The sequence below is a fragment of the Narcine bancroftii genome, chromosome 13 (assembly GCF_036971445.1).
Source record: "Narcine bancroftii isolate sNarBan1 chromosome 13, sNarBan1.hap1, whole genome shotgun sequence".
Lineage (NCBI taxonomy): Eukaryota > Metazoa > Chordata > Chondrichthyes > Torpediniformes > Narcinidae > Narcine > Narcine bancroftii.
The window spans coordinates 65619872-65636779 of NC_091481.1; the positions used below are offsets into that span (position 1 = coordinate 65619872).

At 50.8% G+C, this 16908-nt stretch overlaps 1 protein-coding gene across 3 annotated transcripts in view; it reads right to left on the reverse strand.

Annotated features, from left to right (window-relative positions):
- syt3 (synaptotagmin III) overlaps positions 1-14269 on the reverse strand; it is a 71892-nt gene extending 57623 nt beyond the window's left edge. For 2 of the 3 annotated variants that reach the window (XM_069909871.1, XM_069909869.1), the window contains exon 1: positions 13582-14269. The gene's annotated coding sequence lies outside the window, so the exon portion shown is untranslated. Of the gene's footprint in view, positions 1-12103; positions 12276-13581 lie in introns of those variants that run through there. The other variant, XM_069909870.1, reaches the window with a different exon arrangement.
- Between the last annotated feature and the right edge of the window lie 2639 nt (positions 14270-16908).

Consider the following 16908-nt stretch of genomic DNA (forward strand, 5'->3'; position numbering starts at 1 on the left):
TGAGGAAAATGGTCATTAGCCCATTTGCTTTGGAGTTCTGAAACTGTGCACAAAACGAGTCAATGAGGGACGATTAAACCAGCGGTTTTCAAGCTTTTTCTTTTCACCCACATCCCACCTTAAGCAACCCCTTACAGAGCACCGATGGCATAAGGATTGCATAAGGTGGGATGTGAGTGGAAAGAAAAAGGTTGAGAACCACTGTTTTATAAACCGTGGACTTGCTTGGTAGATGCAGACTGGGTTCCGATCTGAAGGAGAGGTGCTAGTCTATATTTATTTCTCAGGCAGCATCACGAAAGGTTTGATCAGTGATCCTCCAGACCATTAATTGATATTCCCACACTGACCACCATTCAAAGAAGCCCTTTTGGAAATGAGCTGCCTGACCACAAGCCCATTTCCCTTCCTCTATCTCTATATCTTCTCAAGGATTTACTCTGGAGATGTTTTTATATCCTTTGCCATCTCTTTTTGTAGCAAGGATTAAAGTGCATATCTCCCGCAGCCAGTCCCTGTAGTTAATTTGTCTAACTCCTGTGCCTCTCCAATAGGATTCCAGCTCTTTCCCAGGAGTTCATCGAAGCAAGGAAAGTTTAATTTCTCTTAACAGTTTTGGTTTGTTTGTCTCCCTTTCTTAAACATCAGCTCAGCTGCCTCTCAATCTTTAGTTCCGACAAAACCTAAACCAGGTTTAGCTCAGTCAAGCACAGCAACAGTTTCTGCATTGTATTTGGCCCAATCAGTTTGATTTCCCTAGGCACTCTTGTGCACAGAAACCTTAAGCCTTTTCATAGAAGCTCAGCTCTCTGTGCTTTAGTTCAATGGACCAGTCAGTGTTTGCCATGCAGCGCAGTCTATTTTAAAACTGGTGTAAGGAACAAATTATCCCTTGCTTCCTGAAAATAGGTCTACACTTCCCCCTCTCTCTCCTTCTCCCCTCTCCCTGCCCCTCCCTCTCTCTCTCCCCCTCCCCCTCTCTCCTCCTCCCCCCCCCCCTTTCTCCTCCTCCTCCCTCCCCTGTATGCTCATTCCAGTACCACATATCCTTGAGGGCAATGCTGAGAGAGCCCAGCATTGTCAAAGGAGCCACTTTTCGAAGGAGATGCAAACCAAAGAACCTTTGGTTTCTCAGCTGGATGCAGAACATCTCAACCCCCTCCCCCTCACCCCACCAGAGTCCTGGCCTTGACCTAACCCTCCGCCATCATCCCAATAAACCTATGAATCTGGCCGCAGATCCTCTTGTGATATTTCTATGCACAGGTCATTTGCCAAGCTTCCTCTATATCAACAGTAACTGGCCCAAAAATCATTTTGAAGGACCCATTAACATGAGGTCTTTTCTGGGAACAGACATGGTCCCTGATCTGTCCAGATTGACAGGTTCTCCCACGTGTTTATTTTATTATTTTCTTTTCTTTGGCTTGGCTTCGCGGACGAAGATTTATGGAGGGGTATGTCCACGTCTGCTGCAGGCTCGTTGGTGACTGACAAGTCCGATGCGGGACAGGCAGGCACGGTCGCAGCGGTTGCAAGGGAAAATTGGTGGGTTGGGGTTGTTGGGTTTTTCCTCCTTTGTCTTTTGCCAGTGAGGTGGGCTCTGCAATCTTCTTCAAAGGAGGTTGCTGCCCGCCGAACTGTGAGGCGTCAAGATGCACGGTTGGAGGCGATATCAGCCCACTGGCGGTGGTCAATAGACATCAATACTCAGAGGTGACTCCCAGATGTATCAGTTCTGGAGTTGGCTTCTGGTTATATTTTAATATTTAAACACATGGGAGCATGTTCGCCAATATTTACAAGAGGGACCCAGAAGGTTAAACCATTTGGAGGACGTCATTTATGTGCAAGAATGTACATTGGCATGTCAGATGTGTCAATGTCTGCAGGCACGTCTCAGGTGTTAGTCAAGCCACAGTTGCCTGCCAACACTTGCAGATGCCTCAACTGGCCGGGTGTGAATCAGTTTTACAGTTCCCCAGATATGTTAACGCATCTGGTGTGGGCCGGCACACTTAGCGTAGCAGTTAGTGCAGCGCTCTTACAGTACCAGTGACCCAGGTTCAAATCCTGCGCTGTCTGTAAGGAGTTCAAAGGTTCTCCCTGTGTCTGCTCTGGTTTCCTCCCATCCTCCAAAACGTAGCGGGGGTTGTAGGTCGATTGGGTGTAAATAGCCGGAATCGGCTTTTGACGTGCTGTGAATAAATTTAAAAAGACTACTAGGAATTGGTATTTTCAGGGATGAAGTGCCAGGAATGGATCAATATTTACCCACTGGTGATCTTCAGAGGGAGTCAGTTTCCATGGAGGTATCCCAATATTTAAAAGCAGGAGGGGGGTCATCTCAATATATACCAAGATTGCTAATCTTCACCGTTTATAAATGTCACTTTTCTCTTTGGCTTGGCTTCGCGGACGAAGATTTATGGAGGGGGTAAATGTCCACGTTAGCTGCAGGCTCGTTGGTGGCTGACAAGTCCGATGCGGGACAGGCAGACACGGTTGCAGCGGTTGCAGGGGAAAATTGGTTGGTTGGGGTTGGGTGTTGGGTTTTTCCTCCTTTGCCTTTTGTCAGTGAGGTGGGCTCTGCGGTCTTCTTCAAAGGAGGTTGCTGCCCGCCAAACTGTGAGGCGCCAAGATGCACGGTTTGAGGCAATATCAGCCCACTGGCGGTGGTCAATGTGGCAGGCACCAAGAGATTTCTTTAGGCAGTCCTTGTACCTTTTCTTTGGTGCACCTCTGTCACGGTGGCCAGTGGAGAGCTCGCCATATAACACGATCTTGGGAAGGCGATGGTCCTCCATTCTGGAGACGTGACCCACCCAGCGCAGCTGGATCTTCAGCAGCGTGGACTCGATGCTGTCGACCTCTGCCATCTCGAGTACTTCGACGTTAGGGATGAAAGCGCTCCAATTAATGTTGAGGATGGAGCGGAGACAACGCTGGTGGAAGCGTTCTAGGAGCCGTAGGTGATGCCGGTAGAGGACCCATGATTCGGAGCCGAACAGGAGTGTGGGTATGACAACGGCTCTGTATACGCTTATCTTTGTGAGGTTTTTCAGTTGGTTGTTTTTCCAGACTCTTTTGTGTAGTCTTCCAAAGGCGCTATTTGCCTTGGCGAGTCTGTTGTCTATCTCATTGTCGATCCTTGCATCTGATGAAATGGTGCAGCCGAGATAGGTAAACTGGTTGACCGTTTTGAGTTTTGTGTGCCCGATGGAGATGTGGGGGGGCTGGTAGTCATGGTGGGGAGCTGGCTGATGGAGGACCTCAGTTTTCTTCAGGCTGATTTCCAGGCCAAACATTTTGGCAGTTTCCGCAAAACAGGACGTCAAGCGCTGAAGAGCTGGCTCTGAATGGGCAACTAAAGCGGCATCGTCTGCAAAGAGTAGTTCACGGACAAGTTTCTCTTGTGTCTTGGTGTGAGCTTGCAGGCGCCTCAGATTGAAGAGACTGCCATCCGTGCGGTACCAGATGTAAACAGCGTCTTCATTGTTGAGGTCTTTCATGGCTTGGTTCAGCATCATGCTGAAGAAGATTGAAAAGAGGGTTGGTGCGAGGACACAGCCTTGCTTCACGCCATTGTTAATGGAGAAGAGTTCAGAGAGCTCATTGCTGTATCTGACCCGACCTTGTTGGTTTTCGTGCAGTTGGATAATCATGTTGAGGAACTTTGGGGGGCGTCCGATGCGCTCTAGTATTTGCCAAAGCCCTTTCCTGCTCACGGTGTCAAAGGCTTTGGTGAGGTCAACAAAGGTGATGTAGAGTCCTTTGTTTTGTTCTCTGCACTTTTCTTGGAGCTGTCTGAGGGCAAAGACCATGTCAGTAGTTCCTCTGTTTGCACGAAAGCCGCACTGTGATTCTGGGAGAATATTCTCAGCGACACTAGGTATTATTCTATTTAGGAGAATCCTAGCGAAGATTTTGCCTGCAATGGAGAGCAGCGTGATTCCCCTGTAGTTTGAGCAGTCTGATTTCTCGCCTTTGTTTTTGTACAGGGTGATGATGGTGGCATCACGAAGGTCCTGAGGCAGTCTTCCTTGGTCCCAACAAAGCTTGAAAAACTCAGGCAGTTTGACATGCAGAGTTTTGCCGCCAGCCTTCCAGACCTCTGGGGGGATTCCATCCATACCTGCTGCTTTGCCACTTTTCAGTTGTTCGATTGCCTTATATGTCTCATCCTGGGTGAGGACCTCATCCAGCTCTAGCCTTAGGGGCTGTTGAGGGAGCTGGAGCAGGGCAGAATCTTGGACTGAGCAGTTGGCACTGAAAAGAGATTGGAAGTGTTCTGACCATCGGTTGAGGATGGAGATCTTGTCGCTGAGGAGGACTTTGCCGTCTGAGCTGCGCAGCGGGCTTTGGACTTGGGGTGAGGGACCGTACACAGCCTTTAGAGCCTCGTAGAAACCCCTGAAGTCGCCAATGTCCACGCTGAGCTGGGTTCGCTTGGCGAGGCTAGTCCACCACTCATTTTAGATCTCCCGGAGTTTGTGCTGAAGATGGCTGCATGCGCGACGGAAGGCTTGTTTCTTCTCTGGACAAGACGGCTTTGTAAGGTGAGCCTGGTGGGCAGCTCGCTTCTTTGCCAGCAGCTCCTGGATTTCCTGGAGGGGAGGCAGGCCCCTCCAGCCCGGGTAAGAAACCTGCATAGGAGAAGGCCACTCCGATATAAAACCTACGACCCAAGGACCTCGCTGCCACGTCCCAGCTTGCTTGGCCACAGCACACGAACTATGGGTGTAAAGGGTGGGGCCAGTACTGCGCGTACTGCACTCCACCTAAAAGCTCCTTTGCGCATGCCCGAGGACAGGTCCACATCCTCCCCCTCCACATCCTCCCCCTCCACGTCCTCCCCCTCCACGTCCTCCCCCTCCACGTCCTCCCCCTCCACGTCCTCCCCCTCAAAAGATGCTCACAAACTCAAGCTAGCATGCTGGAACATCAGAACCATGCTAGACAAGGCTGACAGCCACCGACCTGAACGTCGGTCTGCCCTCATTGCACATGAACTCCTCAGACTTGACATCGACATAGCCGCTCTCAATGAAGTCCGCCTGGCAGATGTAGGCAGCCTCCAAGAACGCGGCACGGGCTACACACTCTACTGGTCTGGCAAGCCTTCTGATGAATGACGCCTATCTGGTGTAGGCTTCATGGTCAAGAACTCCATTGCCTCCAAACTCGAAAACTTCCCGACAGGCCACTCGGACCGAATCATGTCCATGCGACTCCCCCTTCAAAACAAGCGTTGCATCACCCTCATCAGTGTCTATGCTCCAACCCTCCAGGCGGAACCAGCAGAAAAGGACAAGTTCTACACTGACCTGCGCAACCTCATCAAACGCACCCCTACAGCCGACAAGGTTGTCATCCTGGGCGACTTCAACGCTCGTGTCGGCAAAGACTCAGAAACCTGGCCAGGAATCCTGGGCAGCATGGCGTCGGCAAGTGCAACGACAATGGGCGCCTCCTGTTGGAGCTCTGCGCAGAACAGCGGCTTGTCATTACAAACACCCTTTTTCAGCAGAGGGACAGCCTTAAGACCACCTGGATGCATCCCCGATCCAAACACTGGCACCTCCTGGACTACATCCTGGTGCGAGAAAGTGACAAACGAGATGTGCTCCACACCAAGGTCATGCCCAGCGCAGAATGCCACACTGACCACCGGCTGGTTCGCTGCAAGCTCAACCTTCACTTCAAGCCAAAGCTCAGGAACAGTAAAGCCCCCAGAAAGAGGTTCAATGTTGGAAACCTGCAGTCAGACGAAGCGATAGGAAACTTCCAGGCAAACCTCAAAGCAAAGCTCGACGATGCAATCCGCCTCACGGACCCGTCCCCTGAAACCCTCTGGGATCAGTTGAAAACTACCATACTGCAATCCACTGAAGAGGTACTGGGCTTCTCCTCCAGGAAAAACAAGGACTTGTTCGACGAAAACAGCCAGGAAAAAATTATAAATGTACAGGTGGGAGAATGGGGCTAAAAAAAGGGGGAGGTCTTATGCACTGATCCACCCTTTAGCGGGTGGTTAAGTTCCAATCGTGCTGCCATGGAGATGAGTCTCGTCATCATGTAAAAGGGTGCCTCGTGGCTCCCATTGGTGACCCCACCTCCACCTGCCTCAGGGCGTCTCCTGCTGGCAAAGTGCGCACTCACTCCCCACCCTCTCAGTAGTAGGCGTGTGCTCAGAGGAGCTCAGCAAGGTTCAACAGCTGGTGTATTATTAGATGACTTCATCCCAGAGTACACACAAAACAGAAGCTGCAGAGAAGCTCCATTCTCTCTTCCTGCGACCATCTGACCTTCTGATAGGAAATCAGCCACAAGACAGCCCTCTCGGCTAAACACTGTTAGCGCTGAGATATTCTTTCCTTTCCTACTAATTGAACTCACAAATAACTCCCTTTTGTACCTTTCTCCTGTTCGCTGTGGCAGGGCCAGTACAGCTGCCCTGTCACACCTCCAGTGATGCAAGCTCAGCCCTGCCCTCTGGTTATATCTGTGTCTGTGGAGTTTACACGTGTGACCATGTGGGTTTACACCATGGAATATTACAGCCCAGTACAGGCCCTTCGGCCCACGATGTTGTGCTGACTTGAGTAAACACACAGGCCACCAGTGACTCGAGGCGAGGACCCATGCGGGCTGCAGGCTACTGACCACTTGCGGTTAAAGGACTGCTGAAAGGGTATCGGAAACGAGCTGCGAGGGAGAGCCGACGGCGCTAAGGGCTTCCTGATTACGTCAGAGGTTCGGATCTGGAGCTCGGGCTGCCGATAGTTGCCGTGTGGCTGCGGAGGCTGAGGGAAGCACTGGAGGCAAATCCATGGAGTGACTCCGGGGGGAACGCTCTTTTGATTCTCTTTCTTTGACTGTAAGAGGCGCCGGGCAATTTCTGCTGATGTTGGAAATAAAGGAAATTCCATGTAATATTTCATTGTCTGTTTTATTACATGACAATAAAAGAATTTTGAAGCTACCTCACACCATAATCCTATATTTCTCTGTGCCTGTTTAAGAGGCTTTTAAATGTCCCTATTGTTTCAGCATCTTCCACCGCCCCTGGCAAGGCATTCCAGGCACAAACAACCTTCTTTGTAAAAAGACCTACCCTGACATCTCCCCTCACCTTGTACAGATGTCCTCTGGGGTTTGCTACTGTCCCTGCTGAGAAAAATGTGCTGGCTGTCCACCCTTTCATTTCTCCAAAATTTCCTATCCAGGCCGTGTTTCTGCCAGGCCATCCAGTTTCCTCCCACACATGTGCAGGTTGATGAAGTAAGCACCTGGTTGTGGAGGTGGAATCTGTAGCATTGATGGGAGTATTTTTTTTTAATTTTTAGACATGCAGCAGGCCCTTTTGGCCCACGAGCCTCCATTTAACCCTTTTACATTTGGAAGGGAGGGAGGAAACCGAAGCACCTGGAGGAAACCCACACAGACACGGGGAGAACGTACAAACTCCTTACAAACAGCACCAGATTCGACACCGACGCTGTAACAGCGTGGCGCTGACCGCCACACTAATGGTCCCACCTTTATGAGAAGAGTAAAACAAGTTAGGACAAGGCAAATGTGAAAACAGAAGTTGCTGACTGACGTCAGAAGATCACAGGATGTAGGAGCAGAGGTCGGCCCATTAGCCTATCGAGTCTGCCCCACCATTCGCCCACTCAGCCCCACTCCTCGGCCTTCTCCCCATTACCCTTGATGCCCTAACTAATCAAACACCTGTCAATCTCTGCCTTAAATACACCCAACGACCTCGTTTCCACTAACAAGTTCCACAGACCCACGACCCTCTGACTGAAGACAGTTTTCCACATCTCTGTTTTAAATTGACCACCTTTTATCCTGAAGTTGTGCCCTCTTGTCCTAGAATCACCAAATGTGGGAAACATCCTTACCACACCTACTCTATCCAGGCCTTTCTGCATTCGAAATGCCTCTGAGTCCCCACTCATTGTTCTTTACTCCAACGAGTATAGTCCAAGAGCCTCATCTGCTAACCCTTTCATTCCTGGTATCATTCCAGTAAACCTTCTCTGAACCCTCTCCAATGTCAGCATGTCTTCTCTCAACTAGACGAAGCTGAGCACCAGAGAGCCACTTCTGTGCTATTTCTCTCAGTGTAATTCTGATTATTAAAACACCGTCAGTGTGGTTACAGAGCAAAACGTGACAAGGAGGTTGGACACAGCAGGTCAAGGTGAGGAGTTGCCACAGGGTGGTTGTTGAGAGGACATTTTCTTTTGTAGGGAACCTAGATCTGGTTATAAAGGGTCACCCATTTAAAAACGAGACAATGCAAAATATTTTCCCACAAAAGGTTGCGGGTTTTTGGAACCTCTTCAAGATAGAATGGAGGTTGAGTCTTTTTTAAGGCAGAGGTAGAATTATTTTTTTAATCACCCTCAGTACTGGTTAAAATTGGCCTCTGCACCCCTCTCTGCAACTGGACTTCCTCATCGGAAGGCCACAGTCACTGTGAATCGGAAACAATGTCTCTTCCTCACCGACAATCAACTTGAGCTCACCTCAAGGACACGTGCTAAGCCCACTGCTCTACTCACTCTACACCCGTGACTGTGTGGCCAGGCGCAATTCCGACGGCAGCTACAAATTTGTTGATGGCACCGTGGTCATCAGCAGAATCACAGATGGCAACGAGGAATTATACAGTAGGGAGAGAGATCACACCAACAACCTAGCACTCCACGTTAGGAAATCCAAGGAGATGATTGTGGACTTCAGGAGAAAATAAGAACTCAGACCAGTCCTTATCGAGGACTCAGCAACGGAAAGGGTCAAGAACCTCAAATTCCTGGGTGTCAACATCGCTGAAGGTCTCCCCTGAAGCCTCCATGTCAACGCTAACATGAAGACTTGCCAGTGGCTATACCTCGTGAAGAATTCGAGGAGATTTGATATGTCACCGAAAACTTGCAAATTTCTACAAGTGTTCCACGGAGAGCATTCTGAATGGTATGGAGGTATTGATTCACACAGGGCAGGGAAAGACTACACAGAGCTGTGAACTCGGCCTGCGACATCACGGGCATCAGCCTTCACTCCATTGAGGACATCTACAAGAGGTGTCTTAAGAAAGCAGCCTCTTATCCTGAAGGACCCCAACTCGGCCTGCGACATCACGGGCATCAGCCTTCACTCCATTGAGGACATCTACAAGAGGTGTCTTAAGAAAGCAGCCTCTTATCCTGAAGGACCCCCTTTCCCCCCTCCCCACAATCACCCAGGCCATGCCCTCTTCACTCTGCTCCCATCAGGAAGGAGGACCCGGAGCCTGAAGACAAGCACCCAGCGGCAGAAGGACGGCTTCTTCCCCTGTGCCATCCGGTTCCCGAATGGTCACAGAACCTTAGTTTCTCTTCTCTTATACTAATTTATTTTCAAAATATATAGAAAAACTGCGAGACAGCAGCAAAACATTAAATTTCATGATGTGTTTGTTTTGATTGTGATAGATTACTGCTTTGAGTCATGAAAATGGAATCAAGGTTACAATCAGAACAGTATCAAAACACAAAGGTCTCGTTGAAGTCAAAACACGAGGCTGGAGAAACTCAGCAGGCCAGACACTGTCCTTTATGTAGCAAAATCTGCTGAGTTTCTCCAGCCTCCTGTTTTTACAATCATTCTACCCTGTCAACAGCTTTCTCTGCGTCAAAAGCAACCGCCACTGTTGGAGTCTTCTTTCCTTGTACTGCATGGATTAAGTTAATAAACTTAGAGATATTGTCCATTGTTTGTCTTTTCTTAATAAATCCAGTTTCGTCAAGTTTTACTATTTTTGGTACACAGACAGCCAATCTGTTTGCTCATAGTTTTGCTATTATCTGATTCCACCTGCATTGAATTCGCCCATCCTTATTGAATGAAGATCTACCGGGACCAATGCTTGAAGAGGGTGCACAAAATCAGTGAACCGGTGCGGACTCGAAAGGCTAACAGGGCCTGTTTCCGCTCCGTAAATGGTTATATGGTTATATCAGCTAAGAATGAAGTGGGGGGAGGGGTGGTTTACTCCTTCTCTGGGCAGGGGCCAAGCTGTTGCATTGACGACATCTGATGAGAACAGCTTGGACATTGCTTGGACGAATCACAAAGCCCCAACTTGACCTTCTGCCTCAGGGGAACGTTCCCACAGACCTCAAACCATGTTATTGTCATCGTCAGGAATTCATGGGATAACAAGGCTCCCCTGCCACCAGACTGGCCTCGGGGTGTGACCTGCAGATGTGTGAGCTCCCGACACTGCCCACTCATTGTAAACATGGGGCGTCAATTTTCTCCCGACTCCACCATGCTGCACCTGCCCAATGCCAGCCCTGACCTCCAGACCTCCTCTTCCCCACCAGAACACAGTCCTGCTCCTTTCTTTCTGCATCCCCACTACACGCACACATGCACAATATTAGCCCCTTTTCCACTGGCATCCCAGTGAATTGGTCGGGCAGTGTCCAGGGAAGGGAAGCCCTTTGTGCTGTTTCCACTGGACCACCCTTAACTAGGACACTAATTGTTTTTCCACTGAACACAACTCATCCCCGGGGATCGGAGCATTCTACCTTCAACTGGAAACAGGTAACTTTCTGCTGTCTCTTTTCCACTAGTTTTATCAGCAAACGCCAGAGATACGAGTTAGGGGTAGAGGTGGTTAATACCTGGCGTGAAATGACATCATTTGATGCCATTGTTCAGACAGTGTTCCTTTTCCACTGGACCCTGGCCCAGTAATTCTCAGTTAACAATGTGCCAGTGGAAAAGGGGCTTCTTTTCTTTGGCTTGGCTTTGCGGACGAAGATTTATGGAGGGGTATGTCCACGTCTGCTGCAGGCTCGTTGGTGACTGACAAGTCTGATGCAGGACAGGCAGGCACGGTTGCAGCGGTTGCAAGGGAAAATTGGTTGCTTGGACCACACATTCCACACTCACACACAAGAATGGAAATGCTGATTTCCGAAATGCAAGTAAAGTGTAAATGTAGAACACACTTGCTCCAGTAACCTTTGTGGTTCCTCTAAATGCTTCAGAAAAGCTCAACCACCCAAAATCTGAAGATACAGGTAGGGCTGAGAAGTGGCAGATGGAGTTCAATCCAGAGAAGTGGGAGGTGGTGCTTTTTGGAAGGACAATCTCCAAGGCAGAGTACAAAGTTAATGGCAGGGTTCTTGGTCATGTGGAAGAGCAGAGGGATCTGGAGGGGGGTGGGGGGGTCCCATATCCACAGATCCCTGAAAGTTGGCTCACAGGCAGACAGGGTAGTTAAGAAATTTTATGGCGTGTTGGCTTTCATAAGGGACTGAGTTTAGGCACTGCAAGGTAATGATCCAGCTCCACAAAACTCTGGTTAGATCACACTTGGTCATTGTGCAGTTCTGGTCACCTCATTATAGGAAAGACGTGGAAGCTTTGGCGGGGGGGGGGGGGGGGCAGAGGAGATTAACCCAGATGATACCTGATATACCTAGTATGCATTCTGAGCAGAAATTAGGGAACTTTACTCTTTGGAGAGAAGGAGAATGAAAGGACACATGACGGAGGTGTACAAGATATTAAGAGGAATAGCCCCTCCTTCCCAGGGCACCTCTGCTCAATATAAGAGGGCGTGGCTTTAAGGTCATGGGTGGGAAGTTGATATGAGCAGAAGGTTTTTTTTTTACCCAGAGAGTGGCTCCTGGGGTCAGGTGCATCGGTGAAATTCAAGAGACGACCAGACAAGCACATGGAGGAATTTAAAGTGGAGGATTACATAGGAGGAAGGGTCTAAAGGTCGGCACCACATTGTGGGCCGAAAGGCCTGCACGGTTCGAAGGACAATCAGATGACAGTAAACTCGACTTGACTGACCGAAATTAGTCAGACTTTCGGAGTCACTTTGCAACATTTCATTTCAAGAGGAGATTCCGAACTGGGACCAGATTCAGACCCCGTACAACTTCAACTCTCCAGCTTCCTCAAAAGAAAAACAAAGTTGCATTTAATGACTTTTGACTTTCTTAGCATCAAATTATTCTAATCCAACAGGAAACGACTGCGCTGCCGGAGACACCGTATTGCCAATACTGCTGCAGACCTGGGAGAGCGGAGAAACAGCACTGCTCCGATGGGTCCAACTGCCTGGTCTTAATGCCGGCGGCTCCGCACAGGTGACTAACGGCCAGTTAAAGGAACCAATGGCGTTTCTCAACTAAAATCCTGCACCAAGATGGCAGCCGCAGACTCCGAAGCAGCGGACTGGTGCAGGATACCTGAAACGGGAAGAACACAGACCCCCACCCCGTTATGAAGGAGGTGACCCTGTAGGACCATGACCACGGCGCAGACCAGTGAGGGCTCAGCGGCTGAGGGAGCCCAGCAGGCTGCGAGAAACTTGTGGGTGGGGTGGGGGGGGGGGGTCCCGCACGGGCTGAGGGCTGATGGGGTTGGCTCATGCATCAGGCTGTGTGGCTACAGAGACTGCGGGAGGCACCGGAGGCAAATCCACGGACACTCGGTGTCTCTGAAAGGACTCTCTTTTCTCTCTTAGTGTAAAGAGGGCTGCATGACACTAATGGCAACCCTTTGACTGCCTTATGACAGAGGCAATTTTGTCTATTACTACGTTTCGTCCGATTACATGACAATAAAGGAATCTTGAATCTTAACGATAAAGGTAGTTCTCCCTTTAGTACCATGTAAGGTAGGAGATGAAGGAACAAAACTGTACGCAAATAATTCCGCAAACATCAGCGTGATAAGAACCTCATTGGTCTGATGTGGAAGGGAGGAGCGGAGGGGGCGAGGGAGGGCAGAATGGGGGGCAGAGGCAGACAACGGGTGGAAGGGGCAAGGGGAGCAGAGGAGGGAAGGGGCAGAGGAGAAGTAGAGGCAGGGGAGGAGAGGGGAGGGGTGAGGAGGGAGGGGAAGGGGTGAGGGAGGGGGTGGGGAGGAGGGGAGGGGGTGGGGAGGAGGGGAGGGGTGTGGAGAAATGGAGGAGGGAAGGGCAGGGGTGTGGGAGAAAGGGAGGAGGGGAAGGGAGGAGGGGAAGGGAGGGGAAGGAGGGGTTGGGGGGAGGAGGGGAGGGGAGGAGGGGAAGGGGTGGGGAGGAGGGGAAGGAGGGGTGGGGGAGGAGGGGGTGGGGATGAGGGGGAGGGTGGGGGGAGGGGTGGGGGGAGGGGTGGGGGAGAAAGGGAGGTGGGGAAGGGGAAGAGGGAAAGGGAGGAGGGGGAGGGACGGGGTGGGGAGGGGTGTGGGAGAAAGGGAGGTGGGAAGGGAGGGGATTGGAAGGAGGGATAAGGGTAGGGGGAGGGATGGGGAGAAGGGAAGGGGTGTGGGAGAAAGAGGGGAGGTGGGAAGGGGAGGGGTGTGGGAGGTAGGGAAGGGGAGGAGGGGGGAAGGGGTAGGGAGGAGAGGGGTGGAGGAGGGGGGAGGAGAGGGGGCAACCCGAAGTGGAAAGTCCTGTGTGCCCCAGAGCCCGTGAGGGCAGCTGCCGCCAAGCAGTGCCCGGCGGCGGGCTGACAGAGGGGATGGGACCGGGAGATTCGCTGCGCCGACAACACTGCAAAATCATACCTGCTCGGTCAAAAGGCTGAGGTCGGATGAAGGGGCCGAGAGCTCGTCCAAGCCGTGCAGAGAGAGCGCCCAGATCCGCTCGCAGTTGTGCCCGCGCCCTGGGTTGTGATCTTCAGTGAGGCTGCGGGCGCATCTGGTTCACCCTGTCCCTCCGCTCCTCCCGTGTGAGCGGCAGTGAGAGTGTGTGGGATCTCCCAGCCACACAGGAAAGGCTCCGCACCGGACTGGACCTGGAGTCCCGAGGTGCATTCACTTTCATTTAATGCTCTCTTCCCTCCCTCTCTCCTCCCTCTCTCCTCCTCTTTCTCACTCCTCCTTTTTCTCTCTCCTCCCTCACTCTTTCCCTCTCTTCTCTCTCCTCCCCATCTCTCCTCTCCCTTTCTCCTATTTCTCTCTCTCTCTCCTCTCCTCCACTTCCATCTCTCCTATTTCTCTTTCTCTCTCTTCTCCCCCTCGCTCTCCTCGGATGATCTTGTGCAGTGCAGATCTCTCTCGTCCCCCCCTCTCCCCGACGCGTCTGATTTCAGGGCAGCTCCTCCTCAGCCCGGTTGCTGCAGTCCCCGCTCACACGGGCGGCCCGAATCTGCCCTGCCGGGGTTTTTTTTTTTTGCACCGCCGCCTTCTCAGCGAAAGCAACGAGAGGCTGGAGCGTCTGAGCGATAACAGCTCGCATCGCTGGGCAGGCAAGCCCCCTCTCCCACCCCAGCGCCCCGTCCCCTCCTGTAATACCCGTCTCGCAGCCTCCCTGGTGCCCGATCCAGATCTGGCTCGGGGATATGGGATTCCACTCGGATGTAATGTGAAAATGCCTTTTTGCGTCTATTCTCCACCCCCCCCCCCCCCCTCAAACACACACACAATTCTTACGGCAATTAATTATTAATTCTGTTCGGTCTTTCCTTCCCTGCTCCTCCGCCTTCCCTGTGCCAGGTTCCCGGTTTCGCTGTGATTCGTGTCCTCAGACACGATGGCCTGCCTGCTGTCCGGAGAGGAGGTAGGTGGGTGGGTGAGTGCTGCTGTGCACCCCGCGGGCTCTCGCTCTCCCCACACGCGACAGAATGTGACTGGAATTCAAAATTCTCCTGGTCGCCTCCTCGCTTCGCATCGGAGAGCTGCTGCCCCCACCCCCCCACTCCACCTCCTCCCCCACGGGGAAGGGTTAATGATGGGTAGTAGAGCTGGCTCAAGGGCGAAGTACAGGGATGCGAGCCGTTCCGAATCTCTCTCTCTCTCATCTCTCCCCCCACCACCTTCCATGCCCTCTCTGCGGTTCAAAAAGGAGAGCGCGAATCAATTCTCCATAGAGAGAGGAGTGATCAATTCCACCATTCACCCTGTGCAGAGAGCGGGGCATTTGTGTTTCTGCATGGATTATGGCCATTTGGGTGCCCACTTTCATCCAGTGGACGTAGTCCCGGCTAGTTCCCACGGGCGGTGAGAATATAAAGGCTCCATTATTGTCACGTAATGCCACATTGAGACATTCTTTAACTTTAAGGCAGGCAGCAGCAATCCTTACAGAAACCCAGAGTACCTGGTGTTCCCAAGCCGTCTCCCCTCAAGTCCTGAGCCTCTTAGCTTCCAAGATCAGACTGCTAAATTCAAGCTATTGGGTGCTAGAACCATCGGAGACTCATATTCAGGAAACTATTTATTTGTGTCGTTGTCTGAATGAATACTTTTCCTGAATGTACATTGTGTGTCTGTGTTATGCCTGGTTGTGCTTTGCACCAAGGACAAGAGAACGTGTTTCAATCAGATGACAATGAACTGACTTGAAGTATCCCTGGCAGCTGTGGGCGGGGGAGGGGGGTGATTCTCCCTGACTTTTTCCCTTTAAACTCATGTTGCCTGAGATATGGACAATTGCTTCAACTTCCATTCCCTCTGAGGAAAGGTTGTCAGAGCTGAGACCTTAACAGCTGCTGGCTGACCCAAAACATCTCTTTGCTTCCTTTAGATCAGTGGTTCTCAACCTTTCCCCTACCCCACCACCACTCATACCACCTTACCAACTCCCCTACCAGCATAGAACATCCATGCATAGGGTTCCACCATCCACACCCAGATGTTACTTCATCTCATCAACCGGCATGTCTTTGGGATTGGGGAGGAAACTCCAGGCTGAAACCAGGCATGGATAGCGAATTTCAGAGACAGCCAGCACCTTCTTCTAGGGGTGAGAGTAGCAAATACCAGAGGACATCTGTACAAGGTGAGGGGCGGAATGTCAGGGGGAAGTTTTTTTTAAATACAGATATGGTTTTTAAACTGCAGGCATGTAACGGCACAATCGTGGGAATTTTGCCTCTACACAGGTTGTCTAAAAAGGAACGTGCAGGAACTTTGAGTCAATTCCTGCCCCATGATTTACCCTGCAGGACCCCTACACTTTTTGGAGAAGCCTGCAGTGTAACTTGTTATTGGTCATCCATGTCCAATCCCCGGGACTGTTGCATTCAGGTACTTGCGGTCTAAAAAAGTGCCCAGTGTCAACGACCACATAGGCAGTCAATATGTTTAATTTTTTTCTGCGAATTTCCCAATATTGCAGTCTAAAATCACAAGACTTTTGGGTGCCTGGAATACCTTCCAGGGTGGTGTTGGAGGCTGGTACAATGGGGCGCATTTAAAGACTTAAACTGGCATATAGATACAAAAAAAATAGGGTTCTGGGTGTGAGGTATGGATGGTTTAGATTGTTGGATAATTATTCAAGACTATTTTATTGTCTTGCAATAAAACAGAAAATGTGACATTGCACAAGATTCCTTTAGTCTACAGTGGTTCTTTCCACTCACATCCCACTTTAAGTATTCCCTATGCCATAGGTGCTCTGTGATTAGTAAGGGATAGCTTAAGGTGGATGTGGGTGGAAAGAAAAAGTTGAAAACCACAGTTTACATTGTACCTAATTGACTCATGATGTGCCGGTTTCATAACTCCAAAGCAAATGGGGCTAATGACAATTTTTCTCAAGCAACATATTTCAGTAACAATTGGGTCTAGAGCAGTGGTTCTCAACCTTCCTTCCCTCACATCTCACCTTAAGCAATCCCTACTAACACAGAGCACTGATGCAGACGGGTTACTTGAAGTGGGACGTGAGTGGAAAGAAAAAGGTTGAGAACCTCCATAAGGCAGTCAAAGATTTGCCATCAGCCTGGCGTCATGCCCCTTACTGTCAGAGAAACAGAAGCAAGGAGAGGACCCCCCCCCCCCCCACCATCCACAGTTGCCGAGTGTCTGCAGATTTGCCTCCAGCACTCCCACAGCCGTGCAGACTTTAGCCTAAAGATGAAGATGGCGTGTGCCTTGCGAGGCTCA